We start from the raw sequence: 16111 nt of genomic DNA, 5'->3' as shown, positions 1-16111 counted from the left end.
GCTTTAGCAACAATTCGTTGTTTATCTTTTGGTGAAGTTGTGAGGACAAAAGTGAGATTAGAATTAATAAGTATAGGTGATTCTTCTGAGGAGTATGCTGTAAAGAAAGCAGAGAAATGGAAGGGGGAGTGGGGTCAAGAGTTTTTAAATTGTTTTTGCTTTTTATTTTTAGGATAGGAGAAATATGTTTGCTGATAGAAACGAAATAGTAGCATGAGTAAAATTGGTGATTTAGGAGAGAGATGTTAAAATTGCTGGAGTGATGTCATTAAGTAGTAGAGAGAGGATAGGATTTAGTATACAAATAAATGGTTTGACTTTAAATAGGAGCATGGATTCATACTAACAGGAGTATAGACAACTGCCTATACTGTGTTTGATGTGTAGATCTGGTGACATGCAGAAGGTCTTTTGACTGTTTCTAGTTTCTCAGTGAAATGGGAAGCACAGTCTTTGTTGTGGGTTAAATTGTTTCCCCCTAAAAGGTATGTTGAAATCCTAACCTCCAGAACCTGTGAGTGTGACTTATTTGGAAACAGAGTCTCTGCAGATGTAATCAAGTTAAGATGAGTCATACTTAATTAGGGTTGACTGATATCCTTATTAGGAGAGAGAAATTTGGACAGAGACTCAGACACTTAAAAAAGAAAGCCATGTGAGAATGGAGGCAGAGATCAGAGTGATGGAGCTACAAGCCAAGGAATGCCAAGGTTTGCTGGTAGCCGTAAGAAATTAAGAGGCAATAAAGGATTCTTTTCAAGGGCCTTCAGAGGGCATATGGCCCTGCCAATACTTTGATTTCTGGCTTCCAGCCTCCAGAACTGAGAGAGAATAAATTTCTATTGTTTCAAGCCACCTATTTTGTGGTACTTTGAGCACCCCTTGGAAACCAATACTAGTCTTCAACTAGAAGTGAGAATGGGGGAAGGCTTGATGTTTTGATTTCTCATGGATGTTTTTTAAACTTTTCTTTCTTTGACCTAAGACTTCTTATAATATCGGGCTTCCCTGACACTTCTATTGGCTGATGGGTAGAATGTTTCTAGGTTGTTTTTAAAGGACAGAGCATTTTTTGGTTCTAGTTTTCTGACCTTCTTGCAATTCCACACACATGCCAGTAGGATTTAGAAGAGCTGGTTGCAGCACCCAGAACTGATAGACCCTCCCCTCCCCTACCATGGCCACTGTAGAATCAGTTTATGATTATTGCTCTGGTTTTTTTTAAACGTTCTTATAAAAATTGTTTAACATACAGAAAAGTTGAAAGAATTTTATAGTAAACACCAGTGTATACTCACTGTCTAAAGCAAAAGTTCAACAAACTTTTCTGAAAAGAGCCAGATAGTAAATATTTTATGACTTGCAAGACATACAGCATCTGTTGTAACTATTTACCTGTCCCATTGCAGTAATCAGTCCGGCCATGGACAGTATGTAAATAAATGAATGTGGCTGTGTTCCAATAAAACTTTATTTATAGATACTGAAATTTGAATTTTGTACTTCATATGTCATGAATTATTCTTCTTTTCATTTAGTTTCAACTTTTTAAAAATGTAAAAACTATTCTTAGTTCATGGGCCATAAGAAGGTGGCAGATCAGATTTGGCCCACAGACTATAGTTTGCTGACCTCTGATCTAGAGTTTATAGTGAACATTCTGCTATGTTTGCTTTATCACATACCTGTCCATCTACCTATCCCTCTGTCATCTAGCAGTCATCTGTATTTTGATGCATTTCAAAGTTAGTTGCAGACACTACACTTTACACCTAAATATTTCATTGTACATATCATTACTTAGAGTTCAGTTTTTTGTGTGTGGTAAAATTTACTTACAGTGAAATTAAAAAAAAATTAAGTGTACCTTTTGCTGATTTTGACAAGTCATGCACCTATATAACCTATATCCTTATCAAGATATAGAATATTACCATCCCAGAGGAGCTCACCCTTCCTCAGTGCCCTCCACATCCTACCGCAGCCTTCGCCGCAGCCACAAGGCTGAAATGAAACAGAATGAGCAGCAGCTGTTGCCACTGCCGCAGCCTCCCCTGCCGGAGTGGGAAGAGATCGCAGACACCACGAATGGGATGCATGTGTTTTTTTCCCTTGTCCTTCATCGTCTTTATTGACTATTTTCTTGAGGGTTAACAGCTCTATGGCCTCACATTCATGTTTTTGATTTCTTAGGATCTGTAGACTCTTATTCCTCTTTACATATAAAGATAGAATTTAATAGTATTAGTAACTGATCTAGATTTAAAAATTTATGATAAAGGGTGTTGTTGAATTTTCTTAGCCATTCTTACCTTGAATTTGAGGACAAACTTCACGGTTTGCAGTAGATTTCACGCTGACGTAGAGTATTGGTAGCATATTGACAATCAGTCTTCTCCCATGGGTATACAGACAAGCAGTAACTGAGACCCCTGTCCACTGTGGAAGTTAGGAAGGAGTTTATCACTGTACAGCTGATCTTTCTTTTTCTCTTTATGCCTTTATGACAGCTTAAGGTTATGTGAGGGCACTGACCTGTTTCTCTCTGTGGTGACATTGTGCTGGGTCAACTTGGCTAACCAGAAATACATTTCCCAGAATTTCCTTCTCTGTATTGTTCAGTTAGCATTGATCACAAAAGACATTTTCTGGAAGACTTTTAAGAGGGAAGTGAATTGGCCAGCATGCTTTTTGACTCTCTGAGGGTCAGTGCTGAGTACCAGGCACTGTGGCAGCTCTCACGCCGCATCACTGATTTGCTAGCTCACTTTGTAGGTCTGGGGTAGCACGTGGACTTCAGTTCCTTCAGCTCCTGCCAGATTTCCCCCTTCCGCATCTCTGAATATGTGCCGTGCGTGTATAGCTCCCAAGTGAAGGGTGCATGTTTTTCCTGTACGTCACCTTTGGTGTCAGGGTTGGGTTGGTGATAGACTGATGCCAAGTTTGGTTTGTCGTTGCCAGTTCCTGTCATCCTTACAGGTTCCAGTCTGCTCTTGCTCTTCTCCTTATCCAGTTCCCTTGCTGCCTGCTGGCCTGAGGCTGACCTATAGTGACTTCAGGGTTAAGACTAGATGCAGAGGCAACAGCCTGCACCTACCACTCCTGCAACTCTCACAGCTGAGTAAGATCCGACCACTGTAATAAATCTCTCTTCTTTATCACCCATACCGGTTCTGCCTCTCTGAACTGAACCCTAATTGATATACCCTACCTATTCCAGGGTTCATGCTAGAAACTTTTCATATTTGATCATGTATTTAGAGAGTTATTTCTAACAGTTCATTTTGTCTTCCAGAAATTTTTCTGTTTCTCTCCTAATCTTGGCACCTTTTCCTTATTTAATGCTGCTGTGTATTCTCATGTTTAATATTTGATCTGACATATCAGTGGTATTTTGAACCTTTAATAGTTTGGATTAAAAGTCCTAATTGTGCTTAAATACTAGTTTTAAAAACACTTAAGTAGACATAACAATCTTTTAAAAATAGTTGAAGTCTTTTTACCATAAAGACCCACTTAACAAAACAGTGAGCTGGAAGCATACAAAAAAACCCAAAGAAGTTTTTACATTTAAATGGCCTAGAGTGAGATAGAAGTGTCATAAATTGGCATTATGACAGAAGCATAGTGAGAAGTGTTTGACAACCAACAGTGAGACGTATTTTCACATTATGCTCCAGTTGTGTAATGTAATATGATGTGATCAATTATAAAATAAGGTCTTGTACTTTTCTTTTTGGCAACTTTAAAGTTTGAACACCTGTTTCAGTGACATGCATTTTTTCATTGCAATTGGTTAGTGTATGTTTTGCTTTTATCATGTTTATTTAATATCAAAGATAGTATATTTTTGACTTTTGCAGTTGACTTTTTTGTTGGCAATAGACAGGATTACTTAACCGTTCGGGTTATTTGATGCCACTTTTGGCTCCAAATGAGACTTTGTTATAATGCTTTATTTTCTTCTGCAACACTTGTGTATAAAAGACAGTATAATAAATAATTGTTGAATGAATTATGCCAGATAGAGAAGTCCAAAACTTTTATTACATTTTAGCAAAATAGATTTTAAATATTAGTGAAGTAATTTCATAACTTTATAAAGTACAAAATTACCATTGATATGGTTGTTTAAAAAAAAACACTTTTATTTCCATGCATTTGTATTGCATATTGAAGTTTCAGCATAGTGAACTATTTCAAATATGTCACTTGTGTAATGCATTGTGCAACACCAGTTTAAAGCTGAATACCAAAGATGGTTGTATAATCGTGTTTCTTTCTTTATTCCATTGTCTTCTCTACACCTGCCATTTATACCCATAGAATTATAATATGATATGTTAATATATTGAGACTATGAGCTGAATGTTAGTGGAAATGAATGTTTTCTAGGTTTGCAATTAAGCTTATTCCTAGGGTCTCTTTTTTAACCATTAAAGATTATTGATTGCTATTCTATATTTTAATAAGAATTGGTAAAATTGATTAAATTTTGTGTTTTTAGTCTTAGGTTCATGAATGAAGTTTTCCTCTTTGGAAAGAAGGTTTTTGTTAGGAATTATCTGGACTTGTGCCTTTTCCTTAAGTAATTCCTTTTTTTTTTTTTTAGAGGAAGCTTTTTTTTTTGGTCAGTTGTCTTATTATTTATTTATTTTTTGGTTTATTGACATATTGGGCTAGCACCATCTTCTGAGAGTTTGTTACATTACAGTTTAATAGTAAAGCCTAAGTGATATTTTATAATTAGAAAAATGCTTTTAGTTTTTATGAAAATTTTAAAAAATGTCTATAATCTGTTTGGTTAAAATGTGTTTTGATGACTGTAAAAACAAAACTACCTTAGAACTTGACTTTGTTCCTACTGTTGTAAACATTTACACACATTCCGTTTCCTCTTGTAGTTGAAGTATTCATTCATTCATTCATTCATGAGTGCTTTTGATGTACCAAGCACAGTGGTAGGAAAGACAGTATGATAGTGTTGTCCTAGAGTAATGTACTTGATATACAGGAGGACTTTACAGTAGAAGTAAATACTTAAACAGAATCTTAATATGCAGAAATGTGCCATACAGAGAAGGACAAGAAATAACAGTTCAGAAAGAAGTAAAAAAAAATGAATAATGCCTCAGAAGCTAGGAAATAGTCTAAAATATAAGAGAAATTTATATTTGTTGCAGCTGGAGCATAAGGTACAAGGCAGAAGGAGTTGAGAAACAGAGACAATATTTTAAGGAGTTTGGATTTTCTCCTAAGAGCTATAGAAAGCTGCTAAGGGGTTTTAAACAGAAGAACCATTTGAGCAGTGCTGTAGAGCAAGGGTCAGCAGACTACAGCATGCTGCTTTTTTTGTGTGGCCAACTGCCTAAGAATGGTTTTTACATTTTTAAATGGTTAGAAGAAAATCAAAAGAAGGATAATATTTCCTGACACCTGAAAATTATATGAAAATCAAATTTTAGTGTCCATAAATAGTTTTATTGGAACAGAGCCACACTCATCTGTTTGCATCTTGTCTGTAACTGCTTTTTCACTACAGCGGCAGAGTTGAGTAGCTGCTGTGAAGAACATATGACCTGCAAAGCCTGAAATATTTACTCTCTGGCCCTTTACAGAGAACGTTTTGCCAACACCTGGTTTAAATACACCAATTAAAATGCAGAGATAGAATGGATAGAAAAGCAAGACTCAACTCTATGCTGCCTATAAGAAACCCACTTTATTTTTTTAATTTCTAAATTTTTATTATTTTTAATTGAAATATAGTTGATTTACAATGTGTTACTTTCTGGCATACAGCATAGCGATTCAGTTCATATATATAAATTATTTTTCATATTAGGACCTTGTTATTTATTCTGTATATAGCAGCTTCTATCTGCTAATCCCACATTCCCAATTTATGCCTCCCCTGCCCTTTCCCCTTTGGTAATCGTAAGTTTGTTTTCTATGTCTATGAGTCTGTTTCTGTTTTGTAAGTAAGTTCATTTGTGCCATTTTTTCAGATTTGATATGTGATATCAAATCTTCCTCTGTCTGACTTACTGCACTTTCACTTAGTATAATAATCTCTAGGTCTGTCCATGTTACTGTAAATGGCATTACTTCATCCTTTTTAATGGCTGAGTAGCATTTCATTGTATATATATACCACAGCTTCTTTAGAAACCCACTTTAAATATGAAGATACAGGTAGGTTAAAAGTAAAAGGATGGAAAAAGATACATTCTGCAAATTCTGATCAAAAGAAAGTTGAAGTACCTGTGTTATACCAGATACCAGGAATTTATCAGGGATAAAGAAAGACATTAAATAATGATCAAAGGGTCAATTCACAAAAAAGGCATCACAATCCTAAATGTATATAAACCCACCAGCAGAACTTCAAACTGCTCAGAGAAGAAACCAATAGAACAGAGAAGAGAAATAGACAAATTTACCATTGCAGTTGAGACTAATACTGATAGGACATGTAGAAACTAATTAATAAGGATATAGAGACATCAACCAACTGGACCTGATTGACATTTACAGTACATTTAATCTGACGACGGCAGAATATTCGTTGCTTTCAGGTGCACATGGAACAAGAGAGACCATATTCTGGCCTATAAAAAAAAAAAGCCTTAACAAAGTGAAAAGAATTGAATATGTTCTCTGATGATAATGGAATTAAACTAGAAATCAATAACATAAAGATATTTGTAATATCCCCAATTAGTTGGAAATTAAACAGCTCATTTCTAAATAACCTGTGGATCAATGAGGAAGTCACAAAAATTAAATATTTTGAATTGAACAAAAATGAAAATGCTACATATCAAAATTTGTGAGAAACAGCTAAATAGTGTTTAGAGAGAAATGTTTAGCATTATTAAATGCTTATGTTTAAAACAAAAAAATTTCTCAAAATCAGTGACCTAAATGAGCTTTCACCTTGAGAAAACAGAAGATGAAGGGCAATTAAACCTAAAGCAAGCAGAACAAAGAGAAAAGTAAAGTTAAAAGTAGAAAGAAAAAGCAGTAGAGAAATCAGTAAATCAAAAGCTACTTTGAAAAGATAAATAAAATTGATAAACTTCTAGCCAAACTGGCTTTGAAAAAAGAAGATACAAATTACGGTATCAGGAATAAAAGAGGGGAATTTACCACAAATCCTGTGGGCATTGAAAGAATAGGGAATATAATGAAAAGTTTTACTTCCATAAATTTAAACTGATTAAGTGAACAAATTCTTTTAAAGATGAAAACTACCAGAGTTTACTCAAGAAGAAATAGATAACCTGAATACTGCTGTACTTATGGGGGAAAAAACTGAATCTATCATTTTAAATGTTCCCACAAAGACAACTACAGACCCAGATGATTTTCCTGGTGAATTCTACCAAACATACATGGAAGGAATAACATCAATTGTGTATATATCCTCCCAGAACATGAAAGAGGAAGGAACACTTCTCAACTCATTTTATAACAGCAGCATTCGTCTGATACTTAACCCAGAAAAAGACAGTGGAAGGAAAGAAAACTACAGACTAACATCCCTCATGAACGTAGACACAGAAAATCCTTTATGAAATATTAACAACTTGAATTTAGTAATATATGAAAAGGATACTACATCATGATCAACTGGGGTTTATCCTAGAAATACAAGGCTGGTTCAGTTTTCAAAATCAATTAATATAATTTACTGTATCAGTAGGCTGAAGGAGAAAAACCATGTGATGGTCTCAATAAATACATGAAAACATTTGATAAAGTTTAACATTCGTTCATGGTATTAAAAAAAAATCCTCTGAGCAAACTAGGAATAAGAAGTAACTTCTTCAACCTGATAAATGGCATCTATGAAAAACCTACAGTTAGCATCATACTTGATAGTGAATTAGTGAATTCTTTCCTCCTAAGATCAGATACAAGGCAAGGATGTTCACTCTCAGCACTCCTGTATTCAACATCATTCTTGAAGTCCTAGCTATTATAAAAAAGTAAGAAAAAAGATATATAAAACATACATATTAAAAAGGAAGAAATAAAACTACTACCAGATTCTCAGACAATATGAATAGCTACATTGAAAATCCCTGTGTGAGAAAATTATATAATTTTAATATAAGACCCAAATAAAAGAAGACAACTCCCATGTTCAGGGATACAGCGACTCAGTATTATAAAGATGGCTGTTCATCTTAAATTGATTTATCAATTCAGCATAATTTCAATCAAAGCCCAGTGCTATTTGTGTGTGGTATTTAAGCAGACTGAGTCTAATACGTATGTGGATGGATAAAGGGCGAAGGATATTCAGTATGTTCTTAATGTACCATGTGAGGAGCATTTGCCAGGCCAGTGATCAGATCTCTATATAAATAGCTTGTAATAAAGACAATGTGGGATTTACTCAAGGAAACAGAACAGAGATGCTGGAAACAAAGCCTCACATAAGGGAACTTTGATGCTATAGTGAAAGTCCTGTTGAAGATCTTCAAGAAAGAAGAGAATGTTTATTAAGTAGCCCTGGAATAGTTGCTTATATTTACAGAGAAGAAGAAAATAGTGCCTGTATTACTGCCACAGACAGAAATTAGTTCCAAATGGATTAAAGGCTGAAATGTTAATGGTACAACTTTTTTAGAAGAAAAAAATGAAAAATGACTTTCCTACCTTGGGATGTGGAAGGATTTCTTAAACAAGAAGTAATGGCTAAATTTCAATGTTGAATATATCAACCACTTAAGATAAACACTTTTGTTTCTATCAAGTGATGTATTAAATAATTCAAAGAGATAAACCACAAACTGGGAGAAGGTATGTGTAACACAAATAACTGACAAAAGATTAGTATACTTTCACAAATCTACAAGAAAGACAACTCAGTAGAAAAAAGGACATAAAACATGAATAGGAATTTCACAAAAGAGGAACAGATAGCCCAGAGATGTATGAGAATAAGTGCAGTCTCATCACGGGTAAAGGAAATGGAAAATAAGACCACAGACAAGTAGTGAGATACAAATCAAGAAACCTAAGAAGTGATAAGACACAGTGTGAATCTACAATAATTCATCTTCACTGCTGGATGGATTATAAATTGGTACAACCAATTTGAAAATAATTTGACACTATTCTGTAAAATTGAACGTTCATAGACCCTATGATTCAACAGTTTTCCTCTGCTGAATGTCTTAGACTGCTACTCATATGTATCAGGTGACAGGGCGTGTACTAAGGACGTCATGGTGCTTCACTGAGGGTAATAGCTAACAACTGGAAACAATTCAAGTGTGTCAATTGGAGAAAGATGTATAAAATGTGGTCTGTTCATATAAAGGTATGTTATATGGCAATGAAAGTGAATAAACTATTCCACTTGGGAAGACATGAATGAAACAATGTTGTGTGAAAAAAAGACAGTCCCAAAAAACTACATAATGAGGAGACAGCTGTGTGAGAGCTAAGATGCAGACTCCAGAGCTGGACTGCCTGGGGCTTGAGTTCTGGCTCCAGCCCTCGCTAGATGTGGTCCTTACGTAAGACACCTATCCTGTCTATGCTTTAGTTTTCTCATCTGTCAATGATGGTTGTTGTGAGGGTTAAAAGATTTAATATGTGTGAAGTGCCTATAAAATGCTGTGGTGCTAAATAAATGTTAGCTATTCTTGCTACTCTGAATTCTATTGCTGTTAGGCAGTTTTGTCTTTATTATTTGCTTTTTGTTGTTATTTTAAATTATGTTTTATTATTTGCCATCTCCCAATGGATCTAATATATGGTTTCCCATTGACGGCAATTGGAAAATAGAGGGAAATATAAAAAAATAATTAAATAACAATAATACAATTGCTAATTGAAGCAATTCTTACTATGGTTTCTGTTCCTTGCAAGATCTCAGGATATACTAGTGTTTAAGGAAGACAAAAACACCTCTTTTTTTTTCCCATACAATTCTATGTATGAAAGGCATAATTGAACTTGGACCTTATTATACTATCTATCATGTACAACTTTGCAGATAAACCTGTGTAGTCCTGTGTCAGTATGAAATCTCTAGGAAGAGTTCCTATGGAGACTGCCTGAAACATGAATTTAAAAAAAAAGTCAGTAAGCAATAAAAGTTGTAGACAGACACAAATATAGAAAGATTTACTTACTCCATGGTGTTATGTCTTCATTTAGACCTATAATTAACATTTTATCCTGAAGTTAAAGAAGTAATTATCCATTATCCATCACCAGAGGGAATTTAGGGAATCCAGTGAATGGTACTAAATAAGTGGAAATAATATGAATTTTTACATGCTCCCCTTCCTGCCCTCTTGCTGTTGGCTGCTATTGATGTTGTTCTGTGACTCCACAGAGTTAACAGTATTCATCGTTATCCCCTAAGAATGCTTATAGGTCTGTTTGTAGATATGTATGTGACTATGTAATAGAAATGCAATTGACACAACACTGTAAACTGTACTTCAATAAAATATATATATACAAAAAAAGAAATACAATTCAGAGTGATTAGGCAAATCTTATAGCAATATAGAGAATCTATAAAAGTGTCGGAGAATTACTAGAAGCAAAAAGTAATTGTGGGAATGCAGTTTGGTGCAGCCACTATGGAAAACAGTGTGGAGATTCCTCAAAAGACTAGGAACAGACTTACCGTATGCCCCAGGAATCCCACTCCTGGGCTTGTATCCAGAAGGAACCCTACTTCAGGAGGACACCTGCACCCCAGTGTTCACAGCAGCACTATTTACAATAGCCAAAACATGGAAACAGCCTAAATGTCCATCAACAGGTGACTGGATAAAGAAGATGTGGTATATTTATACAATGGAATACTACTCAGCCATAAAAACTGACAACATAACACCATTTGCAGCAACATGGATGCTCCTGAAGAATGTCATTCTAAGTGAAGTAAGCCAGAAAGAGAAAGAAAAATACCATATGAGATCGCTCATATGTGGAATCTAAAAAACAAACAAACAAACAAACAAAAACAAAGCATAAATACAGGACAGAAATAGACTCATAGACAGAGAATACAGACTTGTGGTTGCCAGGGGGGTGGAGGGTGGGAAGGGATAGACTGGGATTTCAAAATTGTAGAATAGATGAACAAGATTATACTGCATAGCACAGGGAAATATACACAAAACATTATGGTAGCTCACAGAGAAAGAAATGTGACAATGAATGTGTATATCTCCATGTATGACTGAAAAATTGTGCTGAACACTGGAATTTGACACAACATTGTAAAATGATTATAAATCAATAAAAAATGTTAAAAAAAAAAGACAAATGATCTGGTGGAGTCAGGTAACAAATAATTCAAGAGAAAATCCACAAGATTCATGACATATATACATAGGTCAAAGGAGTGTGATTTGATAATTAAGGGACTATTAGAGGTCCTTGGGGAAAATTGTGAAAAAATGTTTTTGCAACAGTTACCCTTCTTTATGATCATATGAAAAATTCAGTTTGAAGACTCTTATATTGCTGTAATTTTCCTAGTAATTTTTAATATAGTGAGATATACATACAGAAGAGTATATAAAATATATGTATAATTTAAAGAATAGCTATTCTTGGGTCAATAAACAGTACTGCCAAGCACCCCAGAGGCCAGCCAGTGACTTAAACAATCCTCTCTCTACCTTCAGAGTTAACTGCTATCCTCTGTCCTGATCTTTTTTCCTTGGTCTTCTATTTTGGTTTCATCATCTGTGTGTGCTTCACTGAGTAATGTTTAATTTTGTAATTTTATGATATGAATGCTATTTTTTATGTGTATTCCTTTTTGTCTTTCTTCTTTTGCTCAACATGTTTGTGATACTCATTCTTAACGTGGTGTGAGACTCTAGTTCATTAATCTTCAGTACAGTATAGTATTCCCTGTAAAAATGAAGAAAAATATATGATGTTAGATGCAGCTGATATTTTGTATTTCTTTTAAGAGCCTAAAAATGTTTTTATTTATTCGGCAAATACTTTGCATGTGGCTATTGTTATGTGCTTTTTTATTTGTTTTTGTTTTTAGCTGCATATGACAAAAGAACCAAATAAGTGCAGCTTAAAAAATGATAAGCTTATTTTCTCAGTGTATTTTATTTCATAAAATCTTAATTTCATTGTCTCTAAAGCATCATGAAGTATTTAAAAGGAAAATCCTAACCTGAGGGAAACAAATGTTGGAATAAAGGTAGCACATGTTCTTATTGTAGAAAACGGTATACACATTGGTAAGATACGCACTAAAAACAGTAGAAAATGGGAAAAGGAAGGACGTGGCATTTCACAAATAGATGAACTAGTATATAGGAAAAATGTTAAACTGCATTGAGGTTTTTTAGATTTATATTAGAAATTAAAGTAGTTTCTTTGATGACACCTTTTTCTTTATGTTTGTGGAACCTCATGATTTTCAGGCAGTTATGTTTTTTAAGAAGTTTGGTTTAAGAATCTATAAAGTCAAAGTCAAGTTCTGGTAATGTTTTATTTTCCTGCATTAGCAATTCTTCTAATACAGTGTGATTTACTGTGTCATCATAGAAAGACAGCATTAGAGCGTGTACATGGCGGGGTAAAATTAAACATATGCTCACAATCAAATTAATGTATTTCATCTGTCTTCAACTAATAACAATCTGTCATGTTATCTATCTGAGTAGGGGCATAAACAGTTTATTTTGTGTTTGGAGTAACTTCCTGGAGGTAGTTAATGTGACAAGTAGTTTGTTTGAATTGAGTATAACCAGATCAACACTCTAGATGTTTCCTTGATAACCTAAAAATTACTGTGAAAATCTGTACGAGTACTATATTTGTATTTTGCTTCTTTAAGTTAGGCAGAGACGTATTTTACAATAATGTCACAGAGAATATCTATTTCTGCCATTGTATATGGACTAAGATGCATAAAAAGTTTATACTTTTAGTGATTTCTTTCCATTGACGGGGATTAGACAATAATATAATTATTTAGCATCGTGCAATACTTTCCCTTTTTTAAAAAACATGAAGTAATGCATTCTGGTTTGAATAAAAAAGTCATATTCATTGTAGAACATGTTCTTACAGCATGTTAAAAAATGAAGTTTTAGGAAAATAAGAATATTGTAAACTTTTAGGCCAATATAAAAAAAAATACAAACTATTGTAATGTTTTTCAGAATTTAAAAATTTTACTTCAAAGTTTATATTATTTAGTTTGATCAATAGCTCTGATTATTATACATTTGATTTATAGTTTTTAAACTACTTACTACTCTGATGCTGTTATCGTTGAAAACTATTCTGTTTGTTATATTAGCAATCCTATATAAGTAGATACAATGGAGATCCTGAATATGGATGCCTGAATGCCAGTAAACAAATAGGACTTATAAACAAGTAAGACTTAAAAAGAGAAGTTGTCATATACTTGGCTTATTAGCATTAGTGTGTGTATTTTAGAAGTCAAAATATATACATAATTTTAAGCACATGTAAATCAAATTTAATAAATTATTAAGGGTATTTTACTTGTCATGTGTGGGCTAATCATGATGGATCATTTTTAAACATTATGTAATTTCACAATTTGTATGTACAGCTGCAAGTACTTTGTAAAGAACTTTATATAATCAAGTGCTAGGCAAAGAGTATCTTATTTTATAATGCTGATGGGCTCGGTTTTATGATTTATTGTATGAATACTTAAAGTACTAATAAGCAATAATCAGGTTTATAATAGTTCACTTTTTTATAATAATGAGCTTTTGAAGTTTGTATGTCTTTATTCTTTTAATTAAAACTCTAAATAAAAGACGTTAAAATGACCATTCCAAAAGCTGATGTTCCTTCTTTGTGAGACACTGAATCTGGCACCAGATGGCTTGATTCTAATTCTGGTGCTAGCAGTGGGACTTTGGTTAAATCACTGTGTGTGAAATTAGATTAATGCTTTACCTGTTTGTCAAGATTGTTATGGGGCCACAAAGTTTTGTAAATTTTGAAACAGGCTTTAGGTTGCTTCAGAAGTCTCTTAAAGTGGTTTCTCTGCATCTGTCTTGCCCGCCTGTTTCCTTTCTCGTCATAGTAGCCAGAGTAATTTTCTCAGATGCAAAGACCACATTGTGCCATTGCTTACAACCCTCCACTGGCTTTTGCATCTCTGTATTTGGGTAATAGCCTCACGTTAGACTGCACGTCCCCAGTCTTGCTCATTATGCGTCTCTGCTTTCCTCAGTTGTACTCAGTCATTTTGCTCATCCAGATTTTGTCCTGGTTGTTCCAGTGACTGAAACATTTTTCTCCTCCAACCTCCTCTTAGCTTGATTGGCTTATTCTCATCTTTCAGACTCAGATGAAAGAGGTCTTTCATAGCTACCATATAAAATTGTCATAATTGCTATCTTGCTTCCTGTCACTCTGTTACTCTTTATCTGCTCAGCAACACCTCTCCCCTCCTGCAATTTCTGATTATAATTGTTACACTGACTTGTTTATGTATTTACTTGTTTATCAGTCTTTCTTCCTCATTAATGTGAGAGTAACAGTGTCTGCTTTGTTCTCTCATTTATTGCTTGTGCTTAGCATAGTACTTGACACATAATAGGTGTGTATGTTTAATAAATGAATTTTAAGGTATTGTTTTACTTCTTTTTTTAACATTTTTTATTGATTTATAATCATTTTACAATGTTGTGTCAAATTCCAGTGTTCAGCACAATTTTTCAGTTATTCATGGACATATGCACACTCATTGTCACATTTTTTTCTCTGTGAGTTATCATAACATTTTGTGTATATTTCCCTGTGCTATACAGTGTAGTCTATTCTACAATTTTGAAATCCCAGTCTATCCCTTCCCACCCTCCACTTCTTTTAAAGAAGTACATGAAGTTTTTTTTGGATAGCCTGTGATTTTTGTAACTACACTGTTAATCTGAATCATCTTTAGGTTGATTAACATGCGTTGTAATGACTAATTACTTTTGGGAGAAAGAATAATCAGCTGCATGTGTGTGACTATAAAACTTGCCATCTTCTATTTTTAAAGTTATGATATAGATAATGGCAATTGTTTATAATTTGTAAAGGAACTTACTAGTTTACAAGATAACTGAACAGAAAAAGAAGTCATAGTCCTGAAATCTGTAGGAATGAAACATTTTTAATCATTTGTAATTTTCTTTTGAATAGTCTCTGAATTTAGAAATAAAAGTTGTCACTGTGTAGTTAATGGAGATGCTTTGAATCCAGCAGGGAGAAGTTGAAAGTTTTCTTATATATGTCACCCACAAGAACTTCCTTTTTGTGGTTATATTTTTGCTCAGGTGGGCTGGACTGTGTGAAGTAAGATAGGTGAAATGCATAGCAGTATAGATGTTACCGATGTGCATGTGAACTTCTTAGCATCCCATACAAGACTCTAATGTGCCAGCCTTGCTGATTTCACCAGCTCTTGGAAGCCAGATTCTTTCAGATGCTTTTCATACATTCCTTTGGCAAGGAATGTACATCTTCTCTGCCCCCAAGGTTGTCTGACTAATTTTTCCTTATCCTTCAGGAATTAGCTGAAGCATCATCTTCTCTGTGAGATCTTTCCTGTCCCCCTATGCAGTTTTAGAAATTTCCTTTCTCTATTACTCCTGTTGTACGTTGTCTTATATACTATATGACTACTGTTGTTCTCTTGGTCTTAGAATTTCATTGTGTAGTATCTTTCCATATGTGTTCCTCTCAACCTTCCCAGCCATTAGCACGTAGGAGATGCTGGGTAAATAGTTCACGAATAAATGAATGAATAGACAAATCACAATAACACTAGCTAATACTTATTGTGCCAGTCACATACTATGTACCAGTCATTGTTATGTGTGCTTTATGTGTTTAGTTATTTTACCTATTATAGTAACATTATGAGGAAAGTACTATTATTGCCCCCTTTTGTAGATGGGAAAACTGAGACAAAGAGAAATTGCTCACAATTCCACAGATAGTAGCAGAACAAGGAATCAGACCCAGGCAGTTTGGTTCTGGAGACTTCTTTACTACCATGTCCTAATTCCTTTCCAGATTAATCAATGAATTACTGAAGAACTGTAGTTTCTGT

The 16111-nt window shown here is 34.2% G+C and overlaps 1 protein-coding gene across 3 annotated transcripts in view; it reads left to right on the top strand.

Moving 5' to 3' along the window:
• RAB28 (RAB28, member RAS oncogene family) overlaps positions 1 to 16111 on the top strand; it is an 89513-nt gene that overhangs the window by 41405 nt on the left and 31997 nt on the right. The gene's annotated exons all lie outside the window — the stretch shown is intronic.

This window comes from Camelus ferus, chromosome 2 (genome assembly GCF_009834535.1).
Source record: "Camelus ferus isolate YT-003-E chromosome 2, BCGSAC_Cfer_1.0, whole genome shotgun sequence".
Taxonomy (NCBI): Eukaryota; Metazoa; Chordata; class Mammalia; order Artiodactyla; family Camelidae; genus Camelus; species Camelus ferus.
The sequence above is the reverse complement of the archived record's forward strand: the minus strand, read 5'-3'. Positions and strand labels throughout refer to the sequence as shown.